This window comes from Sapajus apella, unplaced genomic scaffold, assembly GCF_009761245.1.
Source record: "Sapajus apella isolate SASKATOON/1434 unplaced genomic scaffold, GSC_monkey_1.0 scaffold41, whole genome shotgun sequence".
NCBI classification, from domain to species: domain Eukaryota; kingdom Metazoa; phylum Chordata; class Mammalia; order Primates; family Cebidae; genus Sapajus; species Sapajus apella.
Genome location: NW_022436981.1, coordinates 21,025,423 through 21,039,273, shown reverse-complemented (window position 1 = coordinate 21,039,273; position 13,851 = coordinate 21,025,423). Strand labels below are relative to the sequence as shown.

General features: G+C 31.8%; 1 long non-coding RNA gene across 1 annotated transcript; it reads right to left on the bottom strand.

Annotated features, from left to right (window-relative positions):
• Positions 1-544: 544 nt before the first annotated feature.
• Positions 545-13,357, bottom strand: LOC116565657. Its single transcript, XR_004275558.1, has 3 exons — positions 13,257-13,357; positions 2,904-2,909; positions 545-556 (listed from the first exon to the last, which is right to left on the bottom strand). It is a non-coding gene; the product is annotated as an uncharacterized LOC116565657 (long non-coding RNA).
• Between the last annotated feature and the right edge of the window lie 494 nt (positions 13,358-13,851).

Sequence of the window (13,851 nt, the reverse complement as noted above, 5' to 3'; positions counted from 1 at the left end):
TTGGTATATTTTAATGAAGTTCATATTATAATTATTTAATTATAATTAAATTTTATAACTATTATAAACATGTATGCATAAATATACTGCGCCTACAGAAACAGGTGTAAAAAATGTTAGCGATCTATAGCACTGTGTAATTTGGCAATAGGCAACATTCTAAGACTATGTATGGTTGATCAGTTTAATTAATACTCCTTTACTCCTTTTATGGTAAATTTATTCACATAAATTTAGTAGAAACAGTGAGTTATGCTGAAAGAGCTTGCTTAAGAGTGAATCAGGGCAATCTTGTTGTTACTGCTATAGCTGCTTCTACTTCAATCACATATTATATTATAAATATACAGTTTAATGAATGGTTATTGTGTGTCATGTCCTATCCTAAGCACTTAACATACTTCTGCTTGTTTTATCATTAACAAGATTACTCTAATTTACAAAGAAAAAAATATTTTATAAAGAAAAAAATATGGAGGCTTAAATGTTTAAGCTCCTGCCCAATGTCACATTGGAAATCTGGAATTCAAAAATAGTCTTAACTGCAAAAACTATACTTTCATCTTTGTGCTATACTTCCTTTTCAGAAAAACTATTATAGAAACTCATTGGGAAAAAAATGCAAGAATTGAGTTAGGCACCAGGAAGTGCAGACCTCTCAGAAATGCTGTTAAAAAAAAATGGTGTGAAAGAAAATGCCACATCCAATTTAAGAAGCTGTACCCAGAGTATTTCATTGGGTCTTATTTTTAATTAACTAATCATAAGCATTGTGATAAACAATTATAGAGTAGCAGTAAAACTGTACACTCGGAACTGTTCTGTGCTAAATAACATTACGTTAGTATATCCTTGAAAACAATATATACTTATGCCCAGCATTCAAAAAGTGTAGGTGTTATAAAGCCATCTTGTACCTGAAACTCATTCTGCCAGAATCTGACCCTTTCAGTCACAAGAGATTTTTTGCCCTGTTTCATCGCTCTCTGAAAGATTTATCACCTTCTAACATACATATTTCCTGCAGTAAATACTGCCATGTTCTGTCCAATCCCACTTTAGGGCAAATATATCCACTAGCTGCTAGAAAATTTTGTCACAGATGGATTATAGTTTCAAATGTTAATTGGAATTGCTTTGGTCAAAGGGATAGACCCAGCCCAAAGTTGCATTTTCACCCTGCAGCCAACCAGTTTTCCATGATGCAGAAATTCAAAACAGCAGCCTTGCTTCAATTTGGGACAAATTGGAAAGGCCACATTGGAAAGGGGTAACTCCCAAGCTACCCCTATGATTCGGTAATGTCTCATGTGCAATCACGTTACTGGTTAGCTTCTTGCTCTTCCCAATCCAGTCTCCTTCACTTCCTCAAAGATTATCTTCCAGAGACTTCTCAGTAAACTTCTTCATGGAATACTTTATCTTAGTATAGGAATTTCTTCAATTAATATAGACATGGAGCAGAAAAATTATAAATGTAAATAATCAGCTATTATTCCTAATATGTCTTTTATATTCAGTCTGAGAGGAGAGTAAATATTTCTATTTTCCCACTTTTCACTAGCTTTGATATTGCTATATATATATTAATATTTTATGATACTAAAAATAATTTGCTGGTTGCAGTGGCTCATGCCTGCAATCCCAGCATCTTGGGAGGCCGAGGCTGGTGGATCATGAGGTCAGGAGTTCAAGATGAGCCTGACCAGCATGGTGAAAACCCTTCTATACTAAAAATACAAAAAATAGCCAAGCGTGATGGCACACACATGTAATCCCAGCTATGCTAAGTGAAATGAGCCAGTCAGAGAAGCACAAATACTGCCTTATTTAACTCATTTGTTGAATTATAAAAAGATAATCTGGTAGTTAGTAGACAGTAGTACAGAGGTTCCATTAGCTGGGGTGGTTGGGCTTAGGAGTTAGAGAGATATTTATCAAAGAATACAAATTTTCAGTTAGAAAAATAAGATCAAGAGATCCACTGGACAACATAGTGACTCTAGTTAATAATATATTTTATTCTTGAAAAATGAAAAAAAAAAGAAAGAGGCAATATCAATGAATAAATATGTAATGTTAATGTTTCACCCAAAATTACCTTAAGTCCTGTGATTTCATGGGCCCTACTGTCCTAATTTATCTCTTATCCAAAGTAGATTTGGTGTTAAGCTTCCATTATTTAAATTTCTTATGATGAAAAGATGTTCAATTATCCTAGAACTGCATTTGTCCTACTCTAAACATCTAAATGTCAGTGCCAGCAAAGGCTACCAAATTGTAAACTTTGACACCAAAAGCTCAATTAAAAGAATTTAACAGGCTGCATTTCAGTAGTTCATATTACATTTATATTACCAAGTAGAATTGGTTTCACATGTTCTAGTTTTCCCAATGCATTATGTTTACCACTATTATTTTTTGTACTTTTACAAATAATTTCTAAATATTTTGGTCCTAAATACAGAAAAATTTATACATAAAATTAACCAAAACAACAGTAATTTACAACGGTAAATGTATGGAGATATCTAAATTATTACCTATGCTAAATTATGCCATGCTTTATTTTTAGTTCTGTGTTAATTTCATAGTAACCACAGAGAAGAAACACAGATGTACCTATGGTTAATTTTACAAGAAACAAGATGCTTTTCAGGTATGAAACAGAGTTTTGACAAAGTAGCTATCAGTTTTTAATTGGGGTCTTTCGTGGACTTTTGTTAAAACATGGTCAAAAATTATTTTATGAACCCTTCTCTCCACCCAAATAACAAAGTTAAATTTATTAATAACTGCTGCAGATTTTTATTGGTGACAGGGCAATACTAGACTTGAAATTAACACCTTAATTCAGGCAGGAAAGAAAATGCTACTTGAAGACTCTTTTGTAAGATTTCCACAGCATTCTACTATCACTTACACAAGGCACTTTGGGTCTTTTCAGAAAATGAAACTTTCTCAATGCTTTCCTGTCAGTGGAATTCAATTTTTCTACAACCTTCACTCAGCAATCTAGAAGTTCCTCACAAAACAAACAATCAAAAAACTTGTTGTCTCACCTTCCACATGTTAGATTTCTACTGTTTCATGGTAGCTCAGGATACTGCTTGCTTTTGTAAGTTTTTTCAGGCTTCTCTTTTATCAATGCATTTACTTTTTAAAACATTTCTGAAGCAAAACAGTTACTGTGCCAAGGACTAATGAAGAATCAGGCCCCTCCCAGGGCCTTAGGCCCAACAAGTTCTTTTGCAAGTCTGCCTCATCTCGTGCTCCAGGAGTCAGAAATACTGATACTGATAACTCACTGATGCTTTCCCTCATTTAATGACTTGTTCTTTACCTAGTATTGCCAGTTTAACAGTCCCCCACTACTTTTAAATCCTTTGCTAAAGGAAGATAGGGACAGAAAGTCCCAGGGATATTTCTTGACCTGATCTTTCTTCTTTCCTAGATTAGATCTCCCTCTCTCCACCTGTACTCTGCACACTGTAAGTCTTAGCTCTATTGACTTTCTACTTTGTAAACTGCTGAGTGTAACTCTGACAAAGGCTCAAATTGATCTTTAGAACTTCTGCCACCTTTGCATCTGAGTTGTCTTCTTCCCAATCTTTAAGAACACAGTTTCAAACACAGTTTTTTTTTTCTTATTAATCAAATCCCCAATCCAATCTGATGTTTCTGTTTCAATTTCTGCTGGAAAAAGGTAAGGATTTCTCAAAACTGTGGCACCACCTATTTTTACACCAAATATGGGTGTCCCAGGAACTGTCATGGTACTGGTGATTGTGGGATTTTGTATGTTGATAAGTGTATAATGATGTCATAGGTGAAATCCAGGTCAAATTCAGTGCAATCTTGGGTCTAGCCAGTCTTAGCCAGCTTATTCTACACCCTGGTTTTCTGGGACTTATCAGTCCCTAGCCTATGAAGCTATTTCACAGCTTCCTTTTGCTAGACATGGAAAACTGCCATCTAAAATGTTCTATTCTCCTGCAACCACCCTGTGTTATTCTCAACTCATACAGAGCGTTTTAGTTTGATGTAGCCCCACTTGTTTAGTTTTGTTTTGTTGCTAGTGCTTTTGATGCCATATCACAATAAATAAGCATTGCAAAGACCAATATCTACGAGCTTTCCCACTACATTTTATTTGCATTTAAATATTTAATCTATTTTGAATTAATTTTTGTATGTGATGAAATGTAAGGGTTCAATTTTATTGTTTTGCATGTGGATGTTCAGTTTTCCCAATCCCATATATTGAAGACACGTACTTTCCTTCTGAATGTAATAATAAAAAATACATATATATGTCCATTTATTTTGTCTTCCTTCTTTAAATGTTGCTTATACTGAAGTTTTGTGGGAATAATATTTAGACTTTGAGTCGATATTCTTTAGAGTGGTTTCTCGGTTAGTTCTAAAGTTGAGAAATGATTTTCCCACATAAAATGCTCACTTTATCCACTTTAAAATTTTTTATTTTATTGGCTTATTTTTAGAAAAAATCACTTTTAAATATAGCAAGTACTTCTTATGTGTTTTGTTTAATTGTTATCTAATTCTTTTATCTCCAAATGGCGATAACTAACTCAACATTTTAAATTGACAGATATTCCATTTTAATTTAAAACTGTGTTGCACACAAAATGTTCACATTTACGTATACATATTTGACTTGAAACTTAATTGTATTGATACTGATTAATTTTGCTTATTTTAGTTACTGCATATTACTCTTAGATTGAATTATATTTCTTTTAATTTTTCACATTTATTTTAAATAGTCTATCTTTACCTATAATGATAGCTAGTAAAAAGTATCCTTCTAATATATTTTTTTTTCCAAACATCTTCAGGTTTAATCCAAAAATAGTTCTATAAAGAGGATATTTTATTAAGATTAAATTTATTGACCATTTATTTTAATAAAACATTGAAGAATGCTTTATATTGTTAGCTGCATGTTCTGATAGAATTTTAGAAAACTGTACCATACTCAAATATTTTTAAATCTCAGTAATATGTTATTCATGATTAAGGGTCCATCTACCTAAGTCCCTTTGATACAGCTTCATTTTGCAAAGAGTGAGATACCAATAAATCAATAAATGTCTTGGTTACATGACTTTATTACAAATAAATATGTTAATAGAATATATTGTGGACTGGTCTAGACATATTTACTTTGATGTATTCTCTCTGAGAAACGGGAAGAGGGGACGATATTTTGAACAGATAGTAATATTTACTAATCATCTAGCAAAAACTTGCCAGAAGGTATACTGTTTTTTTGTGTACATCATAAATGCCTAAAACTATGTTACGGTTTTTCTTAGTTTTATAAATAATTCAATTAAAAAGAACCAGAACAATGAGTTCAACCTACCTCTGAATAGTTTCGGAGTTAAAGTTCTTGCAAATAAAGGAATGTAGAAAAAATTTTGGATTCTGAATTACATATAATTTCCATTGTCTTATTTAGACCACAAAACAACTTGAAATGAGAACTGATAATTTTATAATATTTGAATATTAAAATTAGCAATAATTCTATCTCCCTGTTATTTATCTCTAATTAACATAAGTAGCCAATATTTTAATATCAGATTTCCTTCACAGATCTTCTTACCATTATTTAATTTTGAATAAAAAAAGGATTTAGGCCTCTAATATTTTTCACCTGCGTCTACCTTAAAAAATGTTACTTCCTGCTTTCTAACATGACTACCATTGTTTCAATAAATTAATATTCATTAAAGTAGCTAAGGTTGAAATACGAGTACAGACATTGGATGAAAGTTATTTCTTTCTTTGAATTATTAAATAACTAATTACTTATTAAGCCTGTGGCTCTAGATCACAAAAGATAAGAGGAGACACTTTGAGGTCAGAGTATCTGGGTTTAAATCTCAGCTTTTTAGGTACTAGTTGTTGATAGCATGTTCTCCAACTTTTCTGCATGTTAATTACTTCTTGTGAATTAGCAGAATAAATATTAACTTCCTTGTGTGGTGTGGTGATTAAATGAGATAACGTATGTGGTGTGCATTCCACATAATTAGAAATGCGTAAATTTGAGCCATGACTAGTAGTAAACGGGTACCGTAATCTTAAGTGTGTAATGATGTGGGGACAGCATCACTCTCTACTTTTTCCCAAAGCAGGGCAAAACACTATTCAAATAAGGTTGATGATTGAATAGAGTTACAAAATTTGAGCAAAACAGTGTGTGTGTGTGACTCTGTGTGTGTGTGTATCTCAAAGGGACAAAACAAAAACAAAAACAAAAAAAAACCACCAAAATTGAGATTCAGAAAAAAAAAAAAAAGATTCCAAATATATATCAAAAATGCTTCCACAAATTTGTGTGTCAACATATCTTCAGTCACTGTGACATTTAAAAATATAAAAGAACTATTCAGAAACATATGGTGAAAAGACTGGAGTCATTTGATGCTTAAAGCAAACAAATCACATCTGAACATTGCATCTTGGCCAGCCTCAGTGGTTCACATCTCCTAGCCCAGCAATTTGAGAAGCTGAGGTGGGAGGATCTCTTGAGGCCCAGAGTTTGAGGCCAGCCCAGGCAATTCACAAAACTGTTTCAACAGAAAATTAAAAAAAAAAAAAATTGTGTGATGGTGCACGTCTGTATTCCCAGCTACTTGAAAGGCTGAGGTAGGAGAATTGCTTGAGCCCAGGACATCAAGGCTACAGTGATCCATGATCCTCCCATTGCACTCTAACCTGGGCAACAGAGTGAGACCTTGGGTCAAAATGAATAAATAAATAAACCACATCAAAATGAATAAATAAACTTCACATGTATTCATTTTCTATCACTTCTAATAAATTTAGAAATGTATTATACAATGTTCAATTTGAACAATTTTAAGTTATAGATTTAGATTTATTGGAATCCTCCCAGAGATATTTCATTAGGTATTGCTCTGGTTGTCCCCCAAAATATTAGCATTTTAATATCTTATCAAAGTAACTTTTGAGAATTAAATCCTCTACAAATAAAACTTACTCTATAAATCACCTATAAATAAAATTCTCTATAAATAAAACTTACTGTTAAACTTGGTTTTCTTAGGTGTACAGAGGCAGATGCTTAAAGATAGTGAGGTAATGAGGTTTATTTAATTAAGTTCCGAGTAAAGTTACCCCAGTGACTTTTAGTGTCTGCATTTTAACTATTGAAATTTCTACTGGATTTCAAACTACCCTTTTTGAGTCATTTATTAGGACTTCTACAAAGCTAATTCAAATCCACATTGAATAGCAAACAAACTGTAGCTTGACTATCTGAAAATGTGTGTTGTTTTCATCTTCCTATTTAAAAGCTAAATAAAAATACAGTAGTAAAAAAATACAATTATGCAAACATGAGGCGGTAAACATACTCAAGAAAAACCACCTGGAAAATATAAAACTAATCTCTAGTTCTAACAAAAAACCTAGAAAATCATTTTATGTTGCCTATTATTATAGGTTAAATAAATGCATTTCTCCATATTCCTTCCAAGCTAATGAAAAATTGGGAAGAAGCCTAGAAGTGCTAGGTGGTACAAAGTCAGGAGGATAACAATGCTCTGTATGATCAAGCTCAATTACAGAGAAGCAGCAAGGAGCTTTGCAGAGAGAACTTAGGTGAAAGATAAAATATTCCAGACAGCTAAGCATGAAGGTTGGTAAAAAGGGCATCAGCAGGAGGGAAAATGTCACTGCTCCAAATAGTGGCTTACCTAATGCCTAGGCGATAAACAAGTTAGTTTAGTCAGAAATTGCAGAGATGGAAGGAACTAAGGATAAATAGCCTTCTTGTGGTATAATCTGTGAAAATGTATCAACAAGTTATGTGTGTGTGTGTGTGTGTGTGTGTGTGTGTGTACAGTTATGTGGTGATTTATATATTTTACATATGTGTATATGTATAATATATATATTTTACATATACACATATGTAATATATATATTTTACATATACACATATGTAAAATATATAAACCATCATATATAAATGTACATACAGTTTTTAGAAAGCAAATTACAGATAATATTTCTATTCACATCCCTAGAACATATACATGTTTTCTTTCTGTACTTTGACAATATTTATTGTTATGTATTAAATCATAATCATCATCAAAACAATATGTAAGATTATCTTCCTAGTATTTTACTTTCTTCAAAGATAAGTTTATTATGAATACATTGAGTATGATTCTTACATAACTTGATAGTATATTATGAATTGTCCAGGACTACATGGCCTTTTTACATTGAAAGTCTTGATATGTAAAACTTAGGTATATTTTCAGCAACAAACATCACATGTTCTCTCTAATTTGTGGGATCTAAGTCAAACAACTAACCTAATAGAGAGTAGAAGTATGGTTACCAGAGGCTGGGAAGGGCAGTGGGAGCTGGTGGGGGATTGGGGGATGGTTAATGAGTATCAAAAAGATAGAAAAAAAATGAATAAGTCCTACTATTTTACAGCATCACAGTGTGTAAATACAGTCAATAATAATGTAATCATATTTTTAAATGACTTAAAGAGTGTAATTGGATTGTCTGTAACTCAAAGGATAAATACTTGAGGGGATAAATAACTCATTCTCCATGATGTGCTTATTTCACATCGTGTTCCTGTGTCAAAACATCTCATATACCTCATATATGTATGTATATGTGTATAAAATGTTGTGGGTACATAGCAGATGTGTATGAGTATGTATGTATATGTATGTTCATACACACCTACTATGTAACCATAAAAAAAACTTTTAATTAAATTAAAATTTCCCTTATTAAAATTTCTCAAAGCTTAATTAACTCAATACTACTAATTGTTAATCAGATTAACTGGGAATTACCTTCCCTGTGGAAGTAAAGTGATTCTAGACACAACTTACAGGTTTCAGTGTGGATACCTGGTAGAAATGGAAAGTAGAACGTACATAATATGTATTACTCTGTTAGTTTAAAGGACATAAATAATTATAATTTTATTCTTATAGCTTCTATTATTCTTTACTATATTTCTGCTATTAATTATGTTGCTACTATTTCCACTGTAATCTTAGTTTTATTTTTACTTTTACTATTTTGTAATTTGAAATTAGAATGTACTGCTTGTCTGTGTTTTCTACCTAATTAAAAATAAAAATGGTATGATTTAAACAATAGAATGGAAAAAAGTTATTACTGTGGGAACAATCATAATGTAAACAATACACAATATAAGTTTGAAGAAGTATTAAAAGTCAAGTCTAACTGAAACACAGGAAAAATCAGAGGAGGACTCATATAATTTGAGACTACTGTAAAGGCAGCCTTGAAGAGAGGTTTAGATAGCAATAATTTTAAAAAGAAGCTTAACTTAAAGAAGGCAGCAAATCACACTGCCACGTGTGTACCTATGCAACAACCTTGCATGTTCTTCACATGTACCCCCAAACCTAAAATGCAATAAAAAAGGATATTGGAAAAAATATTAAGCAGTCTAATAAAGGTATGGTACCCTCATCCATGGGTGATATGTTCTGAAACAAAAATAAATAAAATGCTTATTACATTGAAGTATACCTGTATATAAATATATTTAACATATATATATATATATATATATATATATATGTGTATGTGTGTGTGTGTTCTATTCTTCCCAAATGTACTCATTTCAAGACAAAACTTTTTAGGCATTAAAATTAAGTATTAAAAATGCCCTGCTTCAATTGGCAAATAAGGTGTTTGTCAAATGAGATACTTTGTTGTAAAAAAAAAAAAAAAAAAAATAGAAGCTTAAGTGGAGAAATTAATAACAGCCTAAAAGATGAACTTTTTATCAAAAGGGATTTGTATTTATAAAAGCTCAAGCAAAATGCAGATGTGTGCAAATCCATACAAAGTTTCTGTAGATTTTCTGCATCTCAACGAAATCAAGTACTCAGCTTTTATATAATAAATGTATTTTCTATGCTGTTTTTCTTATTGTATTATAAACCACTTTTTGTTTGAAAATAGCAGTCATACTATTATTTGCCTTGATTTGCAAAAGTTTGCATTTAATTATTAAAATTAAAATTACTTTTGAGATAAAATTATAAAGCAAACAAAATATTTTTATTTTTATTCGTTATTTTATTCATATTTTATTTTTTATATATTATTTTTTTACAAAAAAAAATTGTTTCTATTGTTTGGTTAATATGTTGACCAGAATTACACTTTGATTCTGTTCATTACTATTTTAGTAATCCCAATCAATCATGGCCAAATGATGATTCTTTTGGTTTATGATTCTTCATTTGTTTTTTACTTTACTCAAAGACCATTTCACTCTATTTCTTTAGGGTTTTTAAAAATTTGACATAATAGTTTATAAAGAAGAACTAATTTAGACTGGTTCAAATAATGAACATTGGTATAAATATACATATGATCAAAGACATAAAGCCAAGAAAATTAAATAAAAAATGTTATGAGGCCTGGCGCGGTGGCTCAAGCCTGTAATCCCAGCACTTTGGGAGGCCGAGGCGGGTGGATCACGAGGTCAAGAGATCGAGACCATCCTGGTCAACACGGTGAAACCCCGTCTCTACTAAAACTACAAAAAATTAGCTGGGCATGGTGGTGCGTGCCTGTAATCCCAGCTACTCAGGAGGCTGAGGCAGGAGAATTGCCTGAACGGAGGAGGCGGAGGTTGCGGTGAGCCGAGATCGCGCCATTGCACTCCAGCCTGGGTAACAAGAGCGAAACTCCGTCTCAAAAAAAAAAAAAAAAAAAATGTTATGTTGGAAGCCTTATACGTAGGACCACTGGCAATATTAAAACCTGAAAAGGAATCACTATATTGTTAATCTTGACTCAATTAGTCTCCATATACTTGTTATTTTCTGCTTCTCTCTTATCTGCATCTTTTATTATCTACTTGTCACCTCAGTCTCTATGGCTTTTGTTTGCGTAGTATTCTCTTCTTTCTAGACATAGGCCTTCAGAAACCCTACTCAATTTCATGAACCTTCAGCTTCAATTAACTTTCTGATTCTGACAAGTCATATTATCTCTGCATTTTCCCAGTCAAATTGCAATTTAAATGTATTATTATAGGAATGTAAATATTATTACTCTTTATACAGAATTTTTTTTCTAAAAAGGTTTATTCACAACTTAAAATTTGAATCACTGCAGGAATACTGACTGACTGCTTGCAGTGGAGCTGTGCACGTCTCAGGAAGAGCAATGGTGATGCTGAGAGTTTCCGGCTGAATTGTGGTGATTGTAATGGCAGGTATGAAGCACTGCAGCTAGCTCCTTATCAATCATCTTTCCACTCTGAAACTAAGGATGAACCTATATGAAAGTATGTCAAGAAAATGCCTTTATTAAAAGACCAATATAAAATGCACATATCATTAGCATCAAGTTTTTTTATTTTATTTTCTTATTTTTATATTTATTTTATTTTGTTCTATTTTTTAATTTTTAATATTTTATTTTATATTTTGTTTGGTCATCATTCTTCAGCAGTTAGAACATTTTATGATTTTCTTATTGTATGATGAATTAATATATGTATATATTTTTCTTAAAACTTAATTTTAAAATTTTTATTTTCTGACATGTTTTATTTTATATTCCTTTTTTTTTTTAAGGCCTTACTGGACATGTTAAATGTATATGCTCCTCATTATTAGAATCTTTTTCATTTTCTAGTTTTAAATTTCTCATTTTATCTGCATGCATAAACACTTACTAGTTGTGTATTTTTAGTTTTACATTGTAGTACTACTATATGCCTTGTTTAAAGGACATTTTATCTCCATTGTTTATAAACTTTATTATATATCTGCTAAAGTTAACTTTTAATTAATTTTTAATGTCTTCTCATAATCTTTTATATTCTCCATTTAGTTTTATATTCTTTTTAATAAATTTCCTTATTTTATGCTTTTTATATTAATCTTTCTTTTTCTTTTCTTGAATGTGGTTTCTTATATTTCATATTGATAAATAAAAGCATGTCTACCGTAAAAATATAAAAGACTGTCTGAAATTCAATTAAGTTACAATCAAAATCCCAAGTTTTGTGTACATAAGCAATATGTTTCAAAAATGTATGTGTAAAGGTAAAAGGAACAAAAATCACAGGATAGTTTCAGTAAGAAATATAAGCATGGGCATTCACACGAATAGCAAGAAATATTTTGAAGCCATAGTAATTAAAACATTAGATAAAGCATTGGATATCTTGATAACTCTTAAAGATCATGACAATGAGCTTGGGGTTTATCTCAGTTGCCATGAGAAAATTTTGCAAAGGTTTGTGCAAGTGACTCACATGATCTGCATGGCATCAAAAATATTACTCTGGTATCAGGATGATGCTGGCCTCCTAGAATAAGTTAGGGAGAAATCCCTCCTCCTCAATTCTTTGGAATAGTTTCAGTTGGAATGGTACCAGCTCTTCTTTTTGGTTGGTCGGCTATTTATTACTGATTCAAATTCAGAGCTTGTTACCAGTCTGTTCAGAGATTCAATTTCTCATTGGTTCAGTCTTGGGAGAACATATGTGTCCAACAATTTACTCATTTCGTCTAGATTTTACAATTCATATGCATAGAGGTTTCATAATATTTTCTGATCATTATTTGTACTTCTGTGAGATAACTGGTAACATCTCCCAGTTGTTTCTGATTGTGTTTATTTGGATCACATCTCTTTTCTTCTTTATTAGTTTAGCTAGCAGTTTATCTATCTTGTTAATTAAAAAAAAAAAAAAAAACAAAAAACATTTCCTCTTTTGAATGTTTTTTCATATGTCAATCTCCTTCAGTTTAGCTCTGATTTTGGCTATTTTCTGATAGAGACAAAACAACAACAAAAAACTTCAGGCCAATTTTTCATTGATAACCACCAATGCAAAAGCCCTCAAAAAAATGATGGCAAGCAGAATCCAGCAAAACAGCAAAAAGCTTATCCACTATGATAAAGTAGGCTTTATCAAGTAGTATGCAAGGTTGGTTCAACATACACAAATCAATATATATAATTCATCACATAAACCTAACTAAAGAAAAAAACACATTATCTCAACGGATTCAGAAAAGGCCTTTGACAAAATTTAACACCCGTTCACGTTAAAAATCTAGGTATTGAAAGAACATACTTCAAAATAATAAGAGGTATCTATGACAAACCCACAGCCCATGTCATACTGAATGGGCAAAAGCTCAAACCCTCTCTTGAAAACTGGCAGAAAATAAGGATACCCTCTCCCACCACTCCTATTCAACATAATATTGGAAGTCCTGGCCAGAGCAATTAGGCAAGGCAAAGTAATAAAAAGTATCCTCATAGGAAGAGAGGAGGTCAAGCTATCCCTGTTTGAAGATGACATGATTCTATATCTAGAAAATCCCACAGCCTCAGCCCAAATGCTCCTTAAGTTGATAAAGAACTTCAGCGAAGTCTCAGGATACAAAATCAATGTACAAAAATCATTATCACTCCTATACACCAACAGCAGTCAAGTCAAGAGCCAAATCAGGAACACAACCCCAGTCACAATTGCCATGAAAGAATACAATACCTAGAAATGCAGCTAACGAGAGAGGTAAAAAAAATCTCTACAGGGAAAGCTACAAAACACTGCTCAAAGAATCAGAGATGACACAAATACACACACAAAAATTTCACGCTCATGGATAAGAAGAATCAATATAATTAAAATGGACATACAGCCCAAATAATTTACAGATTCAATACTGTTCATATTAAACTACCATTGAGAGTCTTCACAGAAGTAGAAAAGCTATTCGAAGATTCGTATGG